The following is a 23,412-nucleotide window of genomic DNA, read 5'->3' as shown; positions in this document are numbered from 1 at the left end:
TTTTTAAAAATTAAATTTTGATAAAAATCTTATTTGTCGTAATAAAACTTAAAAAGCTTAAAAATATTAACAAAATACATAATAGTTATAATATTATATTTATGTAGGTAGTGGATACCTACACAAAAATGCATATATTTATGTACGTTTTCTAGTAAATGATTTTCGTGAAGACCATACTATAATATTATGCATATTATTTACAATTATTTAAATTTGTTTGGTCATTCTTTCAGCAAAACCGGTGTATACGTAAAGCTATTGCGGAGATGGACCGAAGAAAGAGTTCCGTATCCGAGAATATACAGTATGGAACATAGTATCGGCCTTTCACTTAAATGTCTCATTTCTTATATAATTATTATCGTTGCGGATAATCTTAACCTTTTCCCCATGACATCAAACAATGAATCGTAAAATAACATTCCGACGTTATTCTCTTGTGTACAGGGTAATAATAATTACTTCTAATCACCGGTGCTGCGCTCACAGTGGATGAAACACCATAATTTTTTTTCCGACCATCAATCAGCTGCCAGATTTTAAACTACTTCAAACACTTCAGCTCCGGTTGACCGTACATAATATAATATCTTAGGGTGTTGGGAAATACCGTTCTTGGTGATTTGTCGAGTATAATTTCATATGTCTAGATGTTATAACTTATAATACGTTGAGTGATTAACGATAAATGATGAAATATTTCTTGTTAAATATACATGTGTAATGTATATATTACATGCTTCAAAAACCATCTCAATTAAAGCAATATAGATAATTGTTTTTCCATTAAGTCAGTTTAATGTTTCAAAAATTGTTTGAACTCATACTTTTTAGAATGGTATAATATTAGATATTGAATATATTTTGTGTACGGTTATGGGATTAAAATTATCAAAATCCTATGATTGAGAATTTATAGAGAAAATTAAAACTTGTATGCATACTGATCAAATATATCAATATTTAACTTATATTATAACCATTAGTTAATTAAATGATAAAAATATTATAGGTGAATTTAAGATTTGATGATAATTCTATTATATTATGAAAGTCTAATTCAAATTATACACTAATTTCAACCGTTAGTAGATTTAGATTAGGTTTTAAATTTATGTGAAATAAAATATACTATCATAATAATTGTATATATTAACTTTTTTGAACGAATATTCCTTAAAGGTATATTTCCAAAATATTTATTTTTAATTTCTAGTACCTAACATTCTTTGAAGAATATTCGTAGTAACATTCGTGACACATTGTACAACACTCGGTAAAATGTAGGTATTAAGTATTACATTTAAAATATACCATTCCTTTAATATAATACATAAAAAGTGTTTGCATTTTTTATGCTGAAATCATACAAAATAAATATATTTAAATTGGAGTTTTTTTTTATATTATGTGAAATGCATTAAATAATGTATTATGAGTAATATTACAAGTACCTAATTTGATTTTTTTGCGCAATAAATAATAATTGCTTTTAAATAAAAAAAAAAAAAAAGAAAACCGAATATGATATAGAAAACGATTTTTTTAAATTTTAAAACTTTTTTATAAATAACGTAGGAAGTTTTAAATGCTAAAATTCATGTAGCGTTCATTGTTACATCATATATTATAATAACGTGTTCCTTGGCTAAAAAAAAATAAATAAAACCATTTACCACTTGCTATTATTCAAATTATTATTTAATTTTATTGTGTGTTTATAATTCAATAATAATTTAAAATTTATGATTTCTATAAAATACGTTTAATTGATTAATTGTATGTATAATATAGGGTTTACATTAGTGTTAAGACTTAGTAATAATGTGGTATAAGGTCAAGTAAAATATAATTATGAATAAAAAAATTTTAAGAGTAGATATACTAATTTTTGTTGTAAAAATAAATAAATATGTTTATTATCTATTTTTACAATCTATACAATATTGTATAATCAGTGATATAATGACATTTTATATTTGTTAACAGCAAATAAAACGCATACCTATACTCCTGTTAATGGAAAGGCATTTAAAAACATCAAACGACTTCATTAAAGAATTACTATTTAATATTTATTATTCGATTATAACTCTGGACTTAATTTATTTTAAGTTTTTTACAGAGTATTTTACTATTTTATAGAGCGAAAAGAGGGAATAAAAACAATATTTACCTACGATATTTTGTTTAAAACTTATTTGCTCAAATGGGATTTATTTGAAGGCCATAACCTTAGATTATTTTAAAACCAACATTTTCAATTGAAAAATTTTTCAGAGTCAATTTTTAAGTCTATAATTAGTACAATGTTTATCCTTTAACCTTATGGAAATATTCCAAATCTAAAAATCGTGTCACTCGAAATAACCAAATAATTATATTTTTATTTGATCACGATATTTATTTCGTCCACTAATTTGATCCAGTATTACTTGGCATTGGAGTTAAATATTTATTTAGATAGTAAGATACATGTAGTGTAATGTAAAGACGAGAACAGAAAATACGCATATTATATTATCATAGGATGGAAAATGGTGATTTAAGGAATGTTAAATTAATTTTATTGGTGATTTCGTTTAAATTGTCTAACATTTAACGACATTTTGATTAAGTTTATAAGCTTATTCTGGGTTATGTGTTTTCTAAGCGTTTTAAAATTGAAAATATATTTAAAGATAATAATATATAGATGATAATATATGTATAATAAATGTGTAATCTAAAATTATTCTGGTAAATTGTTTGTTATTGTGTCATAAAAAAATACATTTACATGCATGAAAATGAATACTACTAATAAACTTTACTGTAAAGGATTAATTGCTTAAGCAATTATTAATATTAAATTATACACATTAAAAATAAAAATAAAATAATTTCGATATTTAAAAAAATTACGTTTTCTGAATGGCACTATTTTTTGTAAATACTAAAGAGCCACGATACACTCGCATTAAGTGTTTCAGATGTCGGATAGGTACTCATCCATCTAGTAGTGTAGCGAACTGAAAAATTTTCAAAGGCAAAGAAATATATACCAAGCACCCACCCACTACTATAGATAAAAAAAATGGGGGGATAGTTAACATAAATCGACATAATTAATACATAATAATATCATACAACCAATTATATTTCTGATCAGTATATCGGCTATTTATTGAGTATTATATTAAATTTACAATTATAGGGCCCAATAATCATCACCCCTCCGCGGCTCCGCCTATTTAAGAAAAATATTAGAAGCAATTGCTTCTGAAATTATCGTTTGCTATGCCGCAGCATTCGCTGCTCACCTAGAAACATAATAATTATGTGTAAAGTACAGTTCGGCCCATTTTTCATGTTGCAATGAACATGAAAAAAAAAGAAACATAATAGTGAAGTATTGTCATAAATAAGTAATAATAAATCATCATACCTACTTGAAAAACCGTTTCTTAAAATTTTCTCAACGGTTTTGTATAGGTATTTTTTAGCGACTTTGGGAAATTCATGATACAAACAAAACTAAACCATTGGTTTATTAACTATTGATATTATCTCTTCGTTAATCAGCTTAGTGTTCACGAACCTTTTGGATCACTATTATAAAAAAAAAATAATATAATTATAAATGTATATAATTATACTTTTTACATCACTTCACTATCAGAATTTAAAATTATACACTCCCATCGTGTTACATTTAGTTATTAGTGTTATTATTTATATTTGATGTTGTGGCCAAAAAACACTTCCGGAGTCCATCGTTATGCTCGTCCCATTGTGACGGGAAAAAATAAATTATAAATTCATTATGAGTGGCCAATTGTGATAAAAAGTTTTTGGTATAATTTCTATTATTTATAATCTATGATCTTGATCTATCTATTCTAATTTAAATTATTTCTAACTATTATTATTATATCTGTATTTGGTACCTAGTTATAGATATGTTAAGTATTAGGTTAATAGGTATGAAGGTATTGAAAATATTTGTGCATATAAGATTACCGTCAACACTATTAAACAATGTGTGCCTAATGTTTATTATAGTGTCGTCTACACTGAAATACTAAATAATAAATTATACACATTTGGTGCCAAAAACGAGTGGTTTTTATGAAAATGTTATCTCTTTACATATTGTAAATTAATGTGGATAGCTCATGCATATTATCAACGATATAAAATATGCGGAATCTGTGTACTGGAAAAAACGTTAAGATGGGAGATTATAAGTAGAAATGCAGTAATTTATTATGTGTATTATTTGCAGTTGCGCATTTTATTGCAATTTATGTAATATTGTAAAGAGTTATAATAATTTTAAAATTATATGTATACATAATGTATATTATAATTTATATTATGTTTAAAAAATAAAAATTTATTTGTCGAGTATTTGAAATCTGGTATTGTCCACCTATTTTCAAATATAAATATTTCAGCGTCAGTCGTTTTTTTTTATTTTTTATTTTTATTTTTATAAGAAATATACAATCTGTACCCTGAGGCACAATAAGAATATGGGCTGATTTACAATGGCATGAAGGAGTTTTTGGAAGAAGCCACCTAGTAGTGACACTTCCTATTGACTTTTTTTTTAACTATTTTTTAATATAACCATTCGTTTTTTTTTTTTTTAAGCGTCAGTCGTGAGATTAAAATATATACCAACTATATACTGCCGTAGTGTAACATACAAATAATATCTCAGCATTATCTTTATTTTTTCATTGTTTATAAGTAAAATAGCTCCCAAGTAATTAATGATGAAGTACTCACTGATGTTTGGCGATGATTTTAATTAAGTAGATACATCATGGTTGTAATCTGGAATGAGCAGTGGCCCCCGACATTTTGTAATGGTGGTAAGATATCGTTTTGCCTGTACTTTTGAATATTACGATACATTAATTTTTATATTTTAAAGCACTATACGTGTATATTTTATGGAAATAGTAATTATCAACTCGTAATTCATTTATTAATGTTGTAGTAATAGGCAAATTTACTTGATACATTTTCACCAATGTTACAATTCTATAACAACTTAAAAGATTGCTATACAATAGCACTTATCCCTATTATTTTAAATACAATAAGTAAAAGTATTCATTTTATATTTTGTATGGGTAAAAATTTATTTTTAAGTTATACAACTGAGGTAAATGAATTCGAATATATATAGTATACGATGTTTCCGTCGTCTCTGATGTACACGTTTTTGACATTCGTTTACAAAGATAACCATGCAGACATTGAGTGTAAATTGTTCATCAGGTAAATAACGCGTAAAACACTTCTTTGGTGACAGATATTGACGTATTCTCAGTCGTATGGTCGTTTTTACTCTCACATGATGTGAGAGATAAATGATAATATTTATTATCATGTGTCTACGCATAGTACGTATCCATTGAATAAGATCTTAGGTATTACCAAATTCCGTATTCCTATTACTGATGTACTCGGGAATATTTGGTATTCGCGATTACTTGTTATGCCGTTAGGACGGTATACTTATGAAATTATTGGTCACCAGTGCTCTTTCCGATGGTTGTCGGTAAATGTGAAGCAATAGTCAAAGAAACGGTAAATAACAGCAAAAACATTAACAAATATAGGTACTTGACAAATATACCAATCGTCGAAACACTACACATAAATTACTTACCCATTTAATTATTGGTGAACTTTGTAAGTGCATTAGTCGTGGGAAACTGGCTATAAAGGTTTAACTTGTATTACCTAAAACATTTGAAATCGATATCTCTATTAATATATTATACATTTGACACGCTGCAGGCACGCAGCAAATGCGAATAATAATTTGTGTTTAGACTTTTGAGGTATAGACGGATTGAAAATGATTTTTTCTTTTCGTACCTATTCACGTTTCGTCCATGTTTAGAAAACTATTTACACGCTCTCCCGTGTAATCGGTCAGGTATAATAATTGTTTGACGCCCGAGGACAGACTATATCATTATAGGCACTGCATGCGTAACAGCACTACAGTATAGTATACTGTATAACTTACACCGTGGTGATCTAAGATCTAAGGACTAAGACGATGATTTACAATTATCATTCATCACATATAAAACCGCGACACAACGATTTAACTCGGATCGCGTGATAACATTTGATCTTATGCTAATAATCTCCGATACGATATTGATGTTTAAGTGTGTATTATATTCAGCTACGTAGAATGCGTAGATAGATGAGTACACGCTAAACGATTGTCGAAATACCGGATTATCGTTTAGCATCTAGGTACTTACCTAAACATTTTATTTTAAACTTATATCCATAAAGTAAGAAATATACTTTTCAATATTTTATTCCTAACTTTCTAATTTTAGGTATTAAATATATAACATATAATATAATAGGAAGTGAATTATCGTATATTTTGAAAATTATTATAACATTATATATTTACATAACCGTTTTTAACATTAATTTTATTCATTTAAAACTATTTTATGAACAGTTAAAATGGCGTCATTCATTTAACTAATTTCTTTATTAAGATTTTTATAGCAATTAAAAGTATTTATTTATTTTTTAGCTATTTAATTTAACACGTTTTTGCTTGTTGTAAAATTCATAGTTAATGACTAATGAGTATGTTTATTGGTAAACACGGGATAAGAACACATAACATTATTAAACTCCCAATCATTAGAGAAAGTTATAAATGTAAAGTTCATATTATTTTGACAAAATATGTATCTTCCTTCCACATGAAACATCGGAAATCATACTTGCGTAATGACTTTTAACCTTTAATATAAACTAGTTTAACGTTGTTTTTTTTATGTATTTATATTAATTTGTAATATAATATATTATGTTATGTTATACGAATGTTTGGGATTTTGATTTAAAACCTGTTTTAGAAGAAGATGCATTTATATTTATGGTATTATCGAATGAGAATTAGTAAAAAACCTATGAGTACTCACTAGACAATATTTTAAACATATTCCATATCTTTATTAATTAAAATTAATAACTCTACATATGAAAAACATAGGTAAAAATTATTTACATAATCATCACGAAGTTTACTTTATTTACTCGTTGTTTTCTTTTAACTACAATACTAGCTTTATCAGTATTATAGTAAATAACAAAACAAAATATGTCCACGAATCAAAATCTTACAAGGTTAAAATTAATTTAATTATTTAATCATATATTTTATTTAATTAGCGTATCTATGTGTACAGTATGCAATACATTGTAATATATAGTCATATAAACAATAGTAAATACGCACGGATTCATATATAGTGTTGTATGTTTTTTTAGAATTAATTATTTTTGATGTAATTAAGAACTTTAAAATTGTTGTAATATTGACTCATATTGCGTATTCGGTTTACACGTTAATATATATAATTTTTTTTTGTATATAAAACCGCATAAAAGTCACAATTTACAATATATTTTTGTACATCATATTATAATTATAATATGATGTAGTCGGTCAAGGTTTTTCGAAATACGCACAGGTGCGTTCAAAAAGGGTTTCCCACATGATTAAGACACCACCCCGTTTGTCTCTCTAACTTACGCCCCGTCGCCAGCAGGCGTGTTCCTTCACACGCGCGTCCGCTGCGCCGTCCTTCGAAACGTACAATCGCGAAGTCGGTTTTCGTTTGACATATTAATAATAATGATAATATATACATTAACTCACGAAAATCTGACGGGATGGGTAAAATAATATAATTAAGAAATTATTATAATACCACCCTGTCGGCATTTTGTAATTTTGTGCGATAATGTACAATGTGTATCGAAAGTTTATACTATATACTGTATTGATGTTTTCGTTATAAATAGATACACTTCTAGGGTAGTGTTTATGGTAATAAAATTACTTGTAATAAACATAGAAACTGTTAAATTTGATTATAAAATCATTTTCATCAAAGAATATATTTCTGTGGGAGGTGGGAGTTATGAGAATTTAACAGCCCCCTAAATGTGTATCACTGATTTGTTGCATATTATTCATTTAAAATTTAAATTCTAAATAATAATGTACTAAATTCTTTTTTTTCAAACGACAAATTTTATTATTCTAACCGACTTTGGGAATCGTAAAAAATAATATATTTTTAATTTTTTTATAAAAATATTCAAATACTTATATAACAGTTGGAACCGCCAACTAGCGATCCATGTACCCTTTTTGTCCAGATGGCAGACAGCAATGCCTTTCAAAATGTATAAGATAATTAAATAATACTAAGTTTCAGGAAAAAGAATTGTAACTTTTACAAATGTTTGTAATTATTGTGATATAACTTTTTTAATTGGTAATAAGTAATAACTAATTATCGATGTAACAAGGGTCGTATTACTATTACGCGTTATGTCATTACACACTTCATTATTTTAATTTTTTTCATTCTACAATTATAATACTATTATCATTTAATTACTTTTCCATTATTAATTACAACGAATTGTAAAAAGTAGGATTATTATCTAAAAATATTACGTTACTATTTAATATTAAAAGTTTTTAGTACCCACTTGCAAGTTTTTTTTAATTTTAAGTGTATATTTCTTGATATGAAGATTTTTAGGGCACTTTTAATAATCGTGGCTTTTAACGCATATTCGAAGATTAATACAGTTCTCATAGTAGGTAGTAGGTATAGTAGTATAAGTGAAATTGCTAAAAATAAATAAGATTTTAATCTTGTTGCGATTACATGACGAAGTTAAACACTAGGTATTCACATTTATTTTTTGGACTTTCAGAGCCTAAATAATATATCTACTGTAAATAAATTGTCGTTATTAGTTCGTATAATAATGATCTATAAATATAGACAATATAGTAAAATAAAACAAACTTGCGGTTGCTGCTAATCGGCAAAATTATAGAAGTAAAATTTATGAACAAACATAGAAACCTTGATTTAAAATAAAATTGTTAAAATTTTCAATGTTGGAATTATTCATGAATAAATAAAAAAGTATAGGTAGGTGTTAAGTATTTAGTCATTATTTAATTTTCTGTTCTAAAGTGCATATTTTATTATTTTCAGTGCGCAACAGCACGCATATTTCTTGGTGTTTTTAATGTTTGAGACTAAGTCATTTTAACAATATTTTTCTAAAAGTCAACCAGCTGTACAGTTTAAAAAAACGCAAAAATAACCGACAGATATATAACAAGTAGCAACGAAAGCGGTTTGCGTCAAACAGACAAAAAAAAAAGCACTATGATATATTTTACCACATGGGTTAGGCACCTAACCTATAACTCAACCTATAACCCAATCTGTATATATCATCATAACGCGTGTAAGCATTGCAGGTTGGATGCGTTGTGCTTAGCTAGGCAATATTATTTTCCGTCGCAAATTTTCTATTTTTTTTTCTTTCTTCGAGGACGATCGCCTTGACCCGGTTTTCTTCGCTCCGCGCGAGAACGGCGCTGCAGCAGTGATGTACATCGTTTAACGTACATAATGTACGTAATATGTATTGTATTTCTTCCCCCGAAGTTCGGCCGATTATAATACAATAATATTAATACGATCACGCCATACTGTGCGCGGGAACAGATGTGTGGGGGGGGGGGTGGGGGGCGCCGCCGACGGAAAGGAAGACGACACCCTCGACGAGGGGTGTGCGTCTGGAAACATCATCGTAGTCGTTGTCGTCTACACCGTCGTCCATTCACGTCCGTAATCGCGAGTTGGAAACACTACCGGTGCCCGAGCAGCGACGACCCTCTCTCGCAGATATAGGTACTTACTTGGCGCCGCGGCCGACGCGATTTTGCGCATAGGACGACGACAAAATACACGCGCTGTATTTTGTACATTTTTCTATTATACCTACGGCTATAATATAGCCGACGACGTGTCTTGTGCCGAATTTAATCGACTCGACGGATTCAACACACGCCACACGCCGATACACACCGTGTTACCTATATAGGTATATCGCATATCGTGTATATATACATAAATACATATACGTAATTACCCAAGGCAATATATATATATTGCGTACGCCCACACATTTATCGAACCGATCCGCCGTATATTTACTAAACCGGTAAGTGCCAAGTCGATAGATAATACGATTATAATAATATTTGATCTGTATAATATGCACGTATGTATCATATTATGCATATATATATATATATCTATCAATACTTGTTTTTTTTTTTTTACATACTTGTTATTATAATATTAGATTTATCGACGACGTCGAACCACCACACAATATCGTAATATGCATGCTTATATAATATTATATACGAAGTTTTTTTGGGTTTTGAACGAATGCACACTTTTTATTAATTATTTTCATGAAATCATAGCTTTGTTATTACTCAATGCTATAAAAACCATTATTATACTATACGCGTAACATAATTAAATTCTAATTTGGTCGATTACAGTTCATAGTTTACAAAAAGTTGTATGCAATAATTTAAAAAAATACAATTCTGATACCCCAAAAGTTCACCAATACGTATAAATTGGTTTAAGTCTAAATAAAAAAAATAACAAAGAGTTATTATTTCTAGATTAAATAATTTCTATATATCATATTGTTTTTTTGTTTTTTATATATTTTTAAGTGTAATGACTACGTGTTACCTATTTGGTAATTTTGTCCTATTTATGAATTATTTGTTGGTTGCAATAAATCGCTCAAATGACGGTAATTTCCAGTATGGTTATATGTTATACCATTACAACCCGTATTTTAAATAAAAAAAAAAATAATAATATACTATAAATAATTTTATATTATATAATTCTTCAATTTTGTGTTGAAATGAATGCTCAGAATATAACGATGAACTAATTATTATTGTATTTGGCCACGATTTGTAATGTGAATCACTGCACGATTATAACCACGGAATAAGGACATTGCAGAACCCTGTAGTTTGGAAGCATCATGACTGAAGCGATTCACGATAAAATGTACTTTCAGTTTTTTTTTCCAACCGATATACAACAAAACAAAATCTATTAGATATCAAATATGATCTGTAGTAAATATAGTACAGTTAACGTGTATATATAGTTACTTGATATTTCGAAAACAATATTAGAGGGCTCTGTTTGTATAGTTGTCAACTCATTTTGTACTTTTATACATTATATTGTACATAATAATATAATATACGTGTATATGTTGTGTACTTTTCACATTATGTTTTATTTTAATTTCGTAATCCTTTAGTATTCGCAGTGTGCGAAAATTTTCGTTTACGCGTTGTGTATTACATAATTTTGTTTTTATAATCAAAAGATAATATCCTTTAAATAGATAAAACAATATTATATTTTCTAAAAAGTTTAAAATAGATACCTACCTACAATAAATATAAACATTATAATTTTGAAAGATGCAAAGCAGTGACTTTTAATATTCAGTTATATATAGTAGGAGCGGAAGGAAATGATAAACGGAAAGATAGTTTAGCGGCCTAGAAAGTTAAAATACCTTACTAAAAAAATTGTTTATGATATCAAATTATGTTACAATAGTTACAACATATTTATTGAATTATATTAAAAATCCATAACTGAAAAACGTAATTTAGCGTAGTTTTTATAATTCGTATTATTATACAAATTTAAGAAAAATATCTACCTATATGTAATATGTATACTATTATACTTGGTTATTACACACGTTTCTTCACATATTCTAAACTTTGTGACATTTTTTTTGCTAAAAATTATAATAAATAATCAATATATAAATTTTTTTCGAGTTTAGAGTAGACTAGTTTCAAAAAGACATTTTGATACGTATTGTACAATAAATAAATATTTTACCCTAGTTGGATTATATCCAAACGTATTAAACTGCTGAAACAGGAAAGAAAGATATATAATATTTGTTTTTGGTATAGATGTTTATTAAAATATACTCTATGCAAACACAATAGGTGGACTATTGAGAATGAGACTACTTTTCACGCTCACCTTAATGAAATATGTTAAACAATTTATTTCACTCTGATCCGGAGGCGTATTAGTTTAAACGAAATAATTGCTTTAATAACTTATATAATATCGTATATAGTACAGATACCTCGGTATTTCTTTACTTATTCTACTAATAACAATGGTTAATATATCAAAAACAAAACAACTTTATTGGTATACATTTTAAAAGAAACGTCCATACGAAGAATAATATCGCTTATACACAGAATATTATTTCTGAACGGTTTTAACAAACAAACATTAATACAAAGAAAAAAAAAATTTACTTAACTTAAAACGTCTCCGTAAGAAATAGAATATTTTAAATCTACTTATTTGTAACTCGATTGTTTAAACTAGTTGTTTCAAAATTGTAATAAGACGTAATATTTGAATGCGATTAATCGACAAGATTATTTAGTCTAAAGTTTTATTGAAGCGTTAATACAATAGAATTATTTTGAATAGGTATGATATGATTTAATAAACTGTGATTGTTGAATTGTTAATTGGGGCATCAAATTATTACTTAATCCAAAATTGTTTTCCTATTACAGTAATATGCATTATGTATTTATGTTATTATAATATGTAGGTATTATGTGATTTAAAATGTATCTAAAAAAAAAAAAAAAATAGATATCAACATAATTGTCTCCATATCATATATTCATAATGGAATTGCTGTTTCGGCATTTCCATTATTTCATACTTAATTTAATTTACTATAATTAAAATAGACTGCTATGATTTCTTATTCAATTTAAATTTATTATAAAAATGTTAAAACCTCAAAACTTTTAATAATTAATGGTTACGAAAGTTAAAAATGTGATCTTAGGGCTAAATAATTTAGATCGTGTTGTTGACAGTAGTCACAAAAAGTCATCATAAGAACCATTTAAAAATATAAATGTTATATGGATCGACGCTAAATAAAATGCATATTATACATAAAAAAGAAATTGTTTTTAATATTTCACTAATTTTAACAATGATTAAAATGTTTAATTTTATTTTAAAAAACAAACATTTTAAGACAATTATTGTTGTTTTAAATTATTTTATTTTATTTTTGTTAATTATTGCATTTAAAAATTAAATGTAGTTATTTTTGAATTTAACAATAAGCATATTGAATATATTATGGTAAAAGTTACTAATTTTTCAGTCAATCAAAAAAACTATAAATTATTATAAATTATTGATCTAATTGTGTTATGAAGCATTCAATTTCATGTATCAAAAATTTTAAATAAAAACTTAATTTAAATTAAATTTTATGAATATTTTCATTAGACAAAAATTAAACTATTAGAATTAGTATATATTATCAAATCAAGACAATAAGATTCGGTAAAAAGAAAATTAAAAAGGTACCTATCTAAGTTATTATTCAATTACTTTCGTATTTGGAGTTTAGATGTAACGTATCATATTATTTTAAAACCATCTAAAATGGATCCTACTTAAGATCAAACCTAATATTAAGTGCTCACATTATGACCGTTTAAAGTTATTACAGTTCTACTGGCACGTGTTCGAAAATAGTAGTGAACCGGTTGTAATCATTCGGCACTAATAAAATGGCTTCAAGCGTTTCCATGAGGCGTACGCTGTACACTAAGAAACTAATGTGAATTTCATTTATCATTATTTCCAGTATACTTACGGCTTCCCCGGGGTTATATATGATATATCCGTGATGTACCTATACTTACGTGTTGATAAAGACCATCATGATCATTAACCAGCTGTGGTGACCTATGCTCGAGTTTAGTTAGCCAAACACATGTGCTTAATACTAATCGATTATTACATTGTATACCTATCAAAAATCGTTTTTGTCCAGTTATTTTCAAAATTTGAATCCGTTATAAAATCAAAAATAAAATTATATAACTGTAATAATGACTGCAAGATTTGATTAGATAATATATTTATGTGTGTTACATTACTCACATCAAAGATAAGAAATTCACAAACATGCAAATATAATATAATCAATATAACGTTGTTCTACTATTTTCATTTTATTATAAATTATTAGTATATAATATTATATTTCAAAAATACAATTAAAAAAAAAAATAATAATACAATTTTTGAACTCATCAAGTAATATTTAGCCTATAGTTTAAAGTAGGAATTTATTTGGGGGAAGGAAATAGGCTAAACTTAAAGAGTAACTGACCACTGCGTGATTGTTGGGTACCGTAATATTTTGATTGAAAGGAAAGTATACAAAAAAATAGTTGTGTCATGTTTTGTGAATCAAAGTAGTTGACTATAGGAAATAATTCGTAACAACAAACAGTATAATATTTATCCAAGTTGATTATGATGAAAATAAAAAATATGGTAGGTATATCAAACGATGATATAACCTTGTGACATACATATTTTAATAGCATAAAATATGATAAAATTATAAATAGTAGTTAATACATTATTTGTATGGGTAATATATTTTGATTTTTTATGACATATGACTAAGACAAATATTATTATAATATTATATATCTTGGTTTAACGTTTTAATTTCTTAATATATTATTTGAAATGTAATATTTAATTTATTTTTATGTTCTTTCCTCAATGCAAAACATTATTTAGTTTAGAATTTGTAGGTATCATTAGCATTGATATTCTTGTTAATTTTATAATATCTATAGTTATAACTATGGTCATCAGAATTTTACAAAAATTTTTTATAAAATGGATTGATGGCATAAATATTTTCATGAATCTATTTTTTATTAAATTAATTACTTTCAGTTTATTTGTGATATAGGTATAATATCTTGTAAATAATTATTTTAAATTAGATTAGTTCTCGATACAATTACATAATATTATGTTAGGTATGTATACCAATGTTTGAATCTTGTTTTTATTTTAAGTAGGTATTATAAAATTATATTATGACCTTATAAAAATAAAAGTACTCTAATGTGGTTTTTTTATGTTATATGATACCGTATCTAGGTCCATGGTCCTTTATAATTATTGTTTAAGAGAGCATTTTTTTTCCATCGGACTTCGTCATTTTGTCGTGACAAAGTATAAATCCAAATTACCCTCATTCAACTCATCAGTCTCGGAAGGATTAGTGATTTGTTGTCTAACACGTCTCCAACATATTATTAGTGCAAGGATTTGCATTAGAATTATTTTGTATTTTGAACTTATTGTTTGTTGTTTTATTTAATTTAATTTGTGGGGTCGAATGGTCGGCCTCCAACTGTCATGGATGGAACGCTGAAGATTCTCTCACTCTGCTCTAATGACGTTTCACAACTTCTTTTTTATCGCGATAATGTTTGCTTTTGTTTATATAAAAAAAAAAAAAAAAAACTGTGACACCAAATCCTCAAGAACTACCTTAATATTTCATAACACAGCGAAATTCATGGATTACATTTTGATATTTAAATATAAAAACAAGATTATTACATGACTGATGTAGTACAATCGGTAAGAAACAAAGTAAAATTATGTGTTAAAAGTTTCTCACGTTATTTTTATTCTCATCTATAAAACTTATTTAGAGAAATAATGAATTGCATGATCTAAAATTAACGAGTTACATTACATTAAATAAACAAGATAGTATACATATTAAAATTTAAAGAATAATTAAATTATTGTATTTATTTTCAAAGTATGGTTTATATGAATCACTTAAAATTTATTTTGAAAATTGTTGAGAATAATATTAAAAAATTAACATATTAAAGCTGATTTACGTTTAAAAGATATTTTTTAATTGAAATGCTGATATTTAAGTAACGATTTCTTATTCAGTAATACTTCTATAAACAAATAGATAAATTAACTATTCGTAACTAACAATTGTCAGATGAAATATTATAATTAATTTAATTATATATCATAAACCATTTTAATTTTTATCCATTATTTAAAAAAAAAAAATCGCAGTGAATGTTAACATTTTTAAAACCTTGGAAATGTATTTGATTAATTTTCAAATTATTCATGTCCAAAAAGCATCAATAAAAAATATACTTTATCATAATCATTCAATAAATAGAATGACCTTAATTTTCATTGATCGAAAATAAATTGCTTTTATTATAGAAATATAGTACTTATACTGTTATAATGCTATATTATATCATGGATATTTTAGGACAATCTTATGGTAATAATATTTAAAATTCTATACTTTAAGTTACCTTAGTAAAATAAAAAAAATAAATCATGGTTTCATCTTATATCTTATTTTAAACAGATATTTTCTTATAGTAATTATAGTTCTTTTTGAGTCCTAATTATACATTACGAGTATATTACTAGATGTAAGTGAAAAAAAAATTAAATTTTATATTTTTTATTAATCAAAAAATACATTTTACATTTTTTATGTTGGTACCTATCTCATAAACTAAGTTTTTTTCGGCTTTATAATATTTTTGTAATAATTAAACGAATACATGTTTTTGGTTAATTATTACGAGTAATTATATGGTTGATTATAATTTATAAGTAGTTGATGAGTTGATCCATTTTAGGATTATTTACGTACTCACTTAATGGATTTAGCAAATTAATTACACGAATTCATTATGCGCATATAACACACATGCACACAACCATAACTCACTCCCAACAGCGGCCTATTATAATTTATTTTAATAAAACAGTAATCATATTTATAACATAGGTACATGTTGCCGCCTATCGTCAGGTCACGCTTCATCGTAATTTTTCAAATCGTTAAAACGGCGCTCTGAACAGCTACCACTTCTATTAACCATGCGTTTAGGTCACCACACGTCTCTAAATATTGAATATTATTACTATATATATTATCACTATATTATAATAATAATACGTATGACGGATTAAGTAATATACGCGCCAATCGTGATTAAAATTCGTCGTTCATGACCCATTTGATCCATTAAATAATAAAACATTCAAGTTGCCTAAGTGCGTGTACTCACTAAGGCACTAACAAAAAGAATTTCTAGTGTTATATTCTTGTGTACCGCATGTGTGATTAGAAACATAATATTGGGTATAGTTTTCATCGGTTTTCATTTTTCAGCAAATTCGCAAGCAAAAGATGATAAAATACCGAAATCATTGATTACGGTTAATACCTACTATAGCGTATATAAATTAAATGATGATCATTGGTGGAATATTTATATGTACGCGCACTTATTTGTGTAGCTGTATAAATTACCTAAAATTATTGAGTTGTACCATGCGTCCACACCTATGGGTTATGGTTCTAGTTTTTAAACTTGACATTCATTTTTTCGATATTGAACAATAATCTTACTGAGTGTTTACAGTTTAAATTATGATTATAGGCAATTTCAGTTAATATTTTAAATTTTAATAACAACTACATATATACAATCGCATATAGGTATTGTAAATATATAGTTGAAAATTAAATTGAATGTACATATTAAGTACTTATATAAATAATAGCAATAATAAGTAGACAAAGTGTCGGGTAAATTAAATGCAGAAGAAAAAACGTGTGTAATACACACTATGTATACATTTAATATGTGCTTTAAAGATCTAAGAAATTCGAGAAAACAAATTATTAAAAATTAAAAACGGGTACCTATTTTAATCAAAATTAATTATTGCCGTATGGACTATAAGTGTATAAATGTTAAAATATTAAACACAATTATTAATATGACTAGTTTTAAATATGAGTTATTATATTAATTTAAAAATATTGTAAGGTATATTAACTGTAAGTAAATTACTAATATTTTGTGTTTATATGGTAAATAATAAATAATAACATAGGTACTACCTGTGTGTGAATAGACGAAATGAGGCTGGGTGGCAATATTGTGACAAGCAGTTCCCACCCATCACTATGTTTTAAATGAAAAAAAGTACTACATGACGTCTACCAAATAATAATACTAGTGTAAAATATATTTTCGTTTATTATTTCAAGAAAATACATATCAGATAAAGATGTTTATATTTTTAACAGTTTCTAAGTCTTTCTCGTATAGTCATAATACAACTTATCTTATCCTTTAATATACATCTCATTATTAAGAAATTTCACTACCGCACGTTAAACTTTTTAATTTACTTGTTTAAATAAAAAAAATACAGTTATATTAATAAACACCCACAAGGAGGCTATTTAACTGTTGGTACAACAACAACAAAATATTACATTTACGCGTTAATTGAAGTAAAAGCGTGTGTGGTTTTATGGTAAAGAGCTTTCAACATTTAATTTATAAAGTCATCTACAGAATAGTATGACGGTATTGTACTAAAATCAGTAAAATCCACCAATTTCTCGAATCCGGTTATAAATCGTACTGATTTTATCAAAAATAAAATAATTCACTACCGGTCAATAAAATACACGACCACAGTGAAACCATAATGAAACCGCTGCAGTAGGTATATTGTCGTTGCGTCACGCCAAACTGGAAACGTAATAAAACGTAATATTTTTAGATAACCCATCAAAAGGGATACGTTGTACAGACATTGATTAACTATATTATTATTATTATCATCATTATAGGATACAATATATTTAAGTATACCTGTAACCATACCTAGCTACCTACTTAGTACTGCAGTGAGCCGATCATCAATAATTGTGTTTGCTTGTTGCGTAATTGACTGTGAGGTATAATCTCATCGGAAGCACGGAAAAATGTCACGGGTATAAGAAACACTGAAAGAACTAACTAATCAAAAACCTGTTATTTTTTCTACACGTTTTTTCGCCGTTCGACGTGACTACAAGTTTTCTGATTTTTTAAAAATATTTCTACTCCTCACAATCACAATCACATAATATTATTAAATTATAATTTTTAATTATTCATGTGATGCATATCAAAATATGTCATATTAAATAATATAATGGTCATCATGGATTAATACTCGTATAATCACAGTAAATGTTATCAATCGTTTATTGTTATCGAAAAGTATAAGAACAAGCTTAATGATGTATACCGATGTAATAATATTTAATATGTAAATTATATCGATTGTTTTAACTTTTAATCGATGGTTTATATTATATTAACAAGTAGGTACCTAAGAGTTTAGTAACACACTATCGAAGTTACCATCTAATTATATATTGTTTTATCAAATTAAGATAAAATTGTTGATGTTTGGACAAACTTTTACGTGTTGATCGTTGATCGTACTGAAATACAATTCGTTCGCGTACCCACTATAATAGTACTGGGAGTTGAGACGTTTATAAGTTGTAACTATAAGAATTAAAAACAACTGAAGCGTAAATTTACAGATTTTTTTTATAAGCATTAGATATTCATTTTTTAATAGACACGCAAATCATTTTATAGTTAAAAATGTGTACAATTCTAAACTTTTTTAGCTGAGACTTGCACACTTAATGTAAGGTTCCTTTAAGTAGTTCTTTCTAAGATCCAAAAATCAAATAAATTTGCAAAAATAATTTTTTTTAGATATTCAAAAATATTACTAGATATTTGAAAATGTTACGTTTATTACTATATTTTACTTTACGTAATGACATGTTAAAGTATTTAGTATAATAATTTTATTAATATTATTTATTAATATTCACAATATAAATAAATTATAGTATAATAACATTGAATTCGTAATTAACATATCTATTACAAATTACAATAGCTTACTTAATGATGAGGTATATACACTTGACCATAACAACTGTACAGCAGAGCGGTTACCTACTTTACCTTTTTTTTTTTTTTTTTGATGTGGCAAATTATATTTGTTATTTTTTTCAAATTTCGTTTAGTGTAATCGGTTGGTTTATATTATCTGTTTGATTAGTATTAAAGCGATTACCCACATTAAGCGGCGACTACTGCTTACTTTGTATTTTAATATTATAACATCTTGAAAAATTACAGAATAAACTTTTGAGTTGTTGTCATCACCAAGCAGAATTACTATGATTAGTGTCTAATCATTAGACCACACCAAATGTATATTATGTCATTAATCATTCTTATTTATCATTACAGCGAGCTATGTTCTGTTTATGTACTCGTTATTGCGGTAAAATATTTATGACAATATTCTATCATTATTATACATTATTATCGTCGAATGTGAACAGAATCATTTATAAAGTACAAATGTAATTTCTTCGTAGCTAATCCATCCATATAATTTATAAAGTAATCGATAATTGAAACAGTGTGGAAAATGTATATAATACGGTTTCGAATAATTTAATAAAATCTATAGATTCTGCATTTTTATATACTGACGAAAGTTTATTATTATCAGCCTACTTCGTTTTTAGAAGAAGAAAAATTGTATGGAAAAAACTATTTTTAAAAATTAATCAGTAAATATGTTTTTTTGAATGATAACTAATAATTAGTAAAATATTAAATAGGTACCTATTATATTGGTATATTACTATACGATTGGTATTATTATTCTTATAAATTGTTAATATTTAATTAATTATTATGTACTTACCATGCAAATCAATAATTTATTGAAAATAATTTCATTAACTAATTTACGTATTTTTTGTATTTGTTTTATTATTGTTCTATTCTAGATGATTATAGAATTACTAAAAAAAATATTTATTATTATTCTGACACTGTTAAATTTTAAGTATATTAATTAGATTCATTTTTATACTGGGAGTTTTTTCCTGAGGATGTTTTTTCTCCACAATTTATCTACCTTTATAATAATTTTCTTATGTACAATTAAATTAACTGTCTATTGATTTTTACCCCACAAAAATATGATTTAGACTCTAGATAGTATTCAGACAAACATTATACGCTCCCATTTCAATGAATTGTTTTACAATTATATTGTTAATTTGAGTGAACTATAGTATATGTGCCTATACTGTCTAATAATAATAAGTGACGTTATTTATAATGAATAATAATATAGTATAAGTACCATATTATTATTATTATTATTTGATATACCTACAGTATGCGCATACCTTATTATTATGCATTCATTATTTATAATATAATGCATAATATTAATATTGAATTAAAATGTTCATATATTGCTAATCCTTGAGAAATGAAAACTATAAAAAGAATCAAGTTTATTGTGCTATAAGTTTTTCATATATTTTGTTTAAAAAATACAAAGAAAATACCTAACGAGCTTATGTTAAAAAGTTATATTTATTCAATTTATTCCATTTTTTTATTATTTTATTTCTTTATGTTCGCAAGTACTTTTTAAAATGATTAACTTCTTTGAATTTCAAAGAATTTGATATTTCAAGTTTTTTATAATGTATTTAATTTCTATATATATATAAATGTGTTTTTAAGCTCGAGTTTATTATTATAAATAATTTAAAACATTGCATAAAAAGTTTAATGCAATGAATATCTTTGCGTATCCTTGAAAAATCAAGTTTATTATACATTAAAATACATTTTACTGGAAAAAAATCATTTTAACGAACTAAAAATTAAAATAGACTTATACGTTTATTTATTTAACATTCATCATGTTAAGATCATTATTTTTAAAAGAATTTCATTAATTTAATTCACTTATAAATAACATAATTTTAAAACCTTGATCGAAAAATATATTTAGTTATATAATGAATACAGTGTTAAATGGTATCTAAATCATAATATATTACTAAACTATTTCTCATTTATACCTAATTGTCAATATGTTCTTATTATTGTCGATTCAACACATAGTTATAATATACTTAAATATTTTCAGTACAAAATTTGGTGATTATATAGTATGAAATATTGATATATATTACTTCATAAATTAGAAATATTCTTATTCCTATACATATTTTGGCTGCATAGTGCTGCTTCACTCGTAGAAAAAAAAATAATAAATACCATTAAATTATTAACATTTTTTACCGAAAAATTGGTGGACACTACGTGTTCTTTTCACAACTTCGTGGAAAAAAATCGTGAAATTGTTCAAGTTTCGTCGAAAAAATGAAAAACAATCAAAATATAATCCTCCATCTTTTAACCAAATAACATTGAAAAAGGGCAGCACGTGGGGTGATTAAAACCAAGGTTAGCAAAATTAAGAAATCGTAAAAAAGTTCAATAGTGTTTTTGGAAACGTGGTAGGTTCATTAAAAAAGGTCTGTTGTTATTTGTAAAAGGGTAATAATAAAAGGATTTTTGGTTAAATCGGTTATCCACATCTCCGTTTATCGTAAGAATATTATTTTGAATCCTTGGTATATATCTGAAGATATCTCTCATGCCTGTTTTAGATACTTCCTATTTAATATTTATTTATACTGATATACAACACAAGTACACAACTATTGCGTTAGATTGAATATTTTATTATGTATTACTGTGGGTAAAAGTATACCCACAGCATAAAATTGATATGAGACGACCTCCCTGTAATAGGTATATTATATGTGATTCACGTGTACGCATATTGGACCGTAAAGTTTTGCAACCATATGTTTGTTATTTTCGCCCATAATCCAAAATGTTGATAATTTTATACAAATTACAACGGACATTGAATTCGTCGACCGGCACCGATGATGGTCTTCTCTCCTACGACTTACACGATTGTACACCGCACGCTCGTCCCACGAGCGCGTCTCTTGCTTCCTACGAACGATTGTTATTATTCATAATATTATTATATGCGTTTGTAACGCATTCCAAATTTCCAACTCATTGGCCGTTTCGTCATGATAAATACACACACACACATATATATATATATTGAATATTTACTTGTGAATCATCGTTGGATCATGGTCCATATACTCCATATATTGATTCACATCATCGTATGTTAGTATATATAGGTACCTAATATTATGTAGGTATAATATAATATTATGATCATACCGCACTATATATGGCTTTCACTTGGTACAGACGTGTACTTAGAAACGGGTTGAAACCGAATCTATCCGAAACATCATGTAAAAATGTATTAACACTTATATCATCTCTCATAATGAAATGTAGTCCGTTAAAATAACATATGCGTGTTTATTATTATTATTATTTAGGTACATATTATACGCTCGTGAGTTTGCAAAATGTAGTCAACGAGTTACGAGACGATATTATTTAACTAAAAATACGTTCGAGATTAAAGTACCGCGAAGGTTTATTCAAAATGTGAGTAGACTTGTGTTATAAAATATAAAAATAGACTTATCACACGTAAAAAAAGAAAAACATCAAAATATGTCTCATTAAAATCAACCGAAAACATAATATACACTGAAATACAGACTAAAATAAAGTTATGAATATTAAATAGTTAGACATCCCACAATATAAGTAGGTACTTAGTTAACAAAATACATCTAATATGTATTTCCCATGTAACTGTATAGACATTTACTACCTATATTATCTAATAAAAC

The 23,412-nt window shown here is 26.3% G+C and overlaps 1 protein-coding gene across 1 annotated transcript in view; it reads left to right on the top strand.

Annotated features, from left to right (window-relative positions):
• The first annotated feature begins 9,705 nt into the window (after positions 1–9,705).
• LOC112591105 (mucin-3A) overlaps positions 9,706–23,412 on the top strand; it is a 48,601-nt gene continuing 34,894 nt past the window's right edge. The window contains exon 1 of the mRNA XM_025334774.1: positions 9,706–10,098. The gene's annotated coding sequence lies outside the window, so the exon portion shown is untranslated. The remainder of the gene's footprint in view (positions 10,099–23,412) is intronic.

Source organism: Melanaphis sacchari, unplaced genomic scaffold (assembly GCF_002803265.2).
Source record: "Melanaphis sacchari strain LSU unplaced genomic scaffold, SCAv2.0 Contig12_pilon_pilon, whole genome shotgun sequence".
NCBI lineage: Eukaryota > Metazoa > Arthropoda > Insecta > Hemiptera > Aphididae > Melanaphis > Melanaphis sacchari.
The sequence above is the reverse complement of the archived record's forward strand: the minus strand, read 5'-3'. Positions and strand labels throughout refer to the sequence as shown.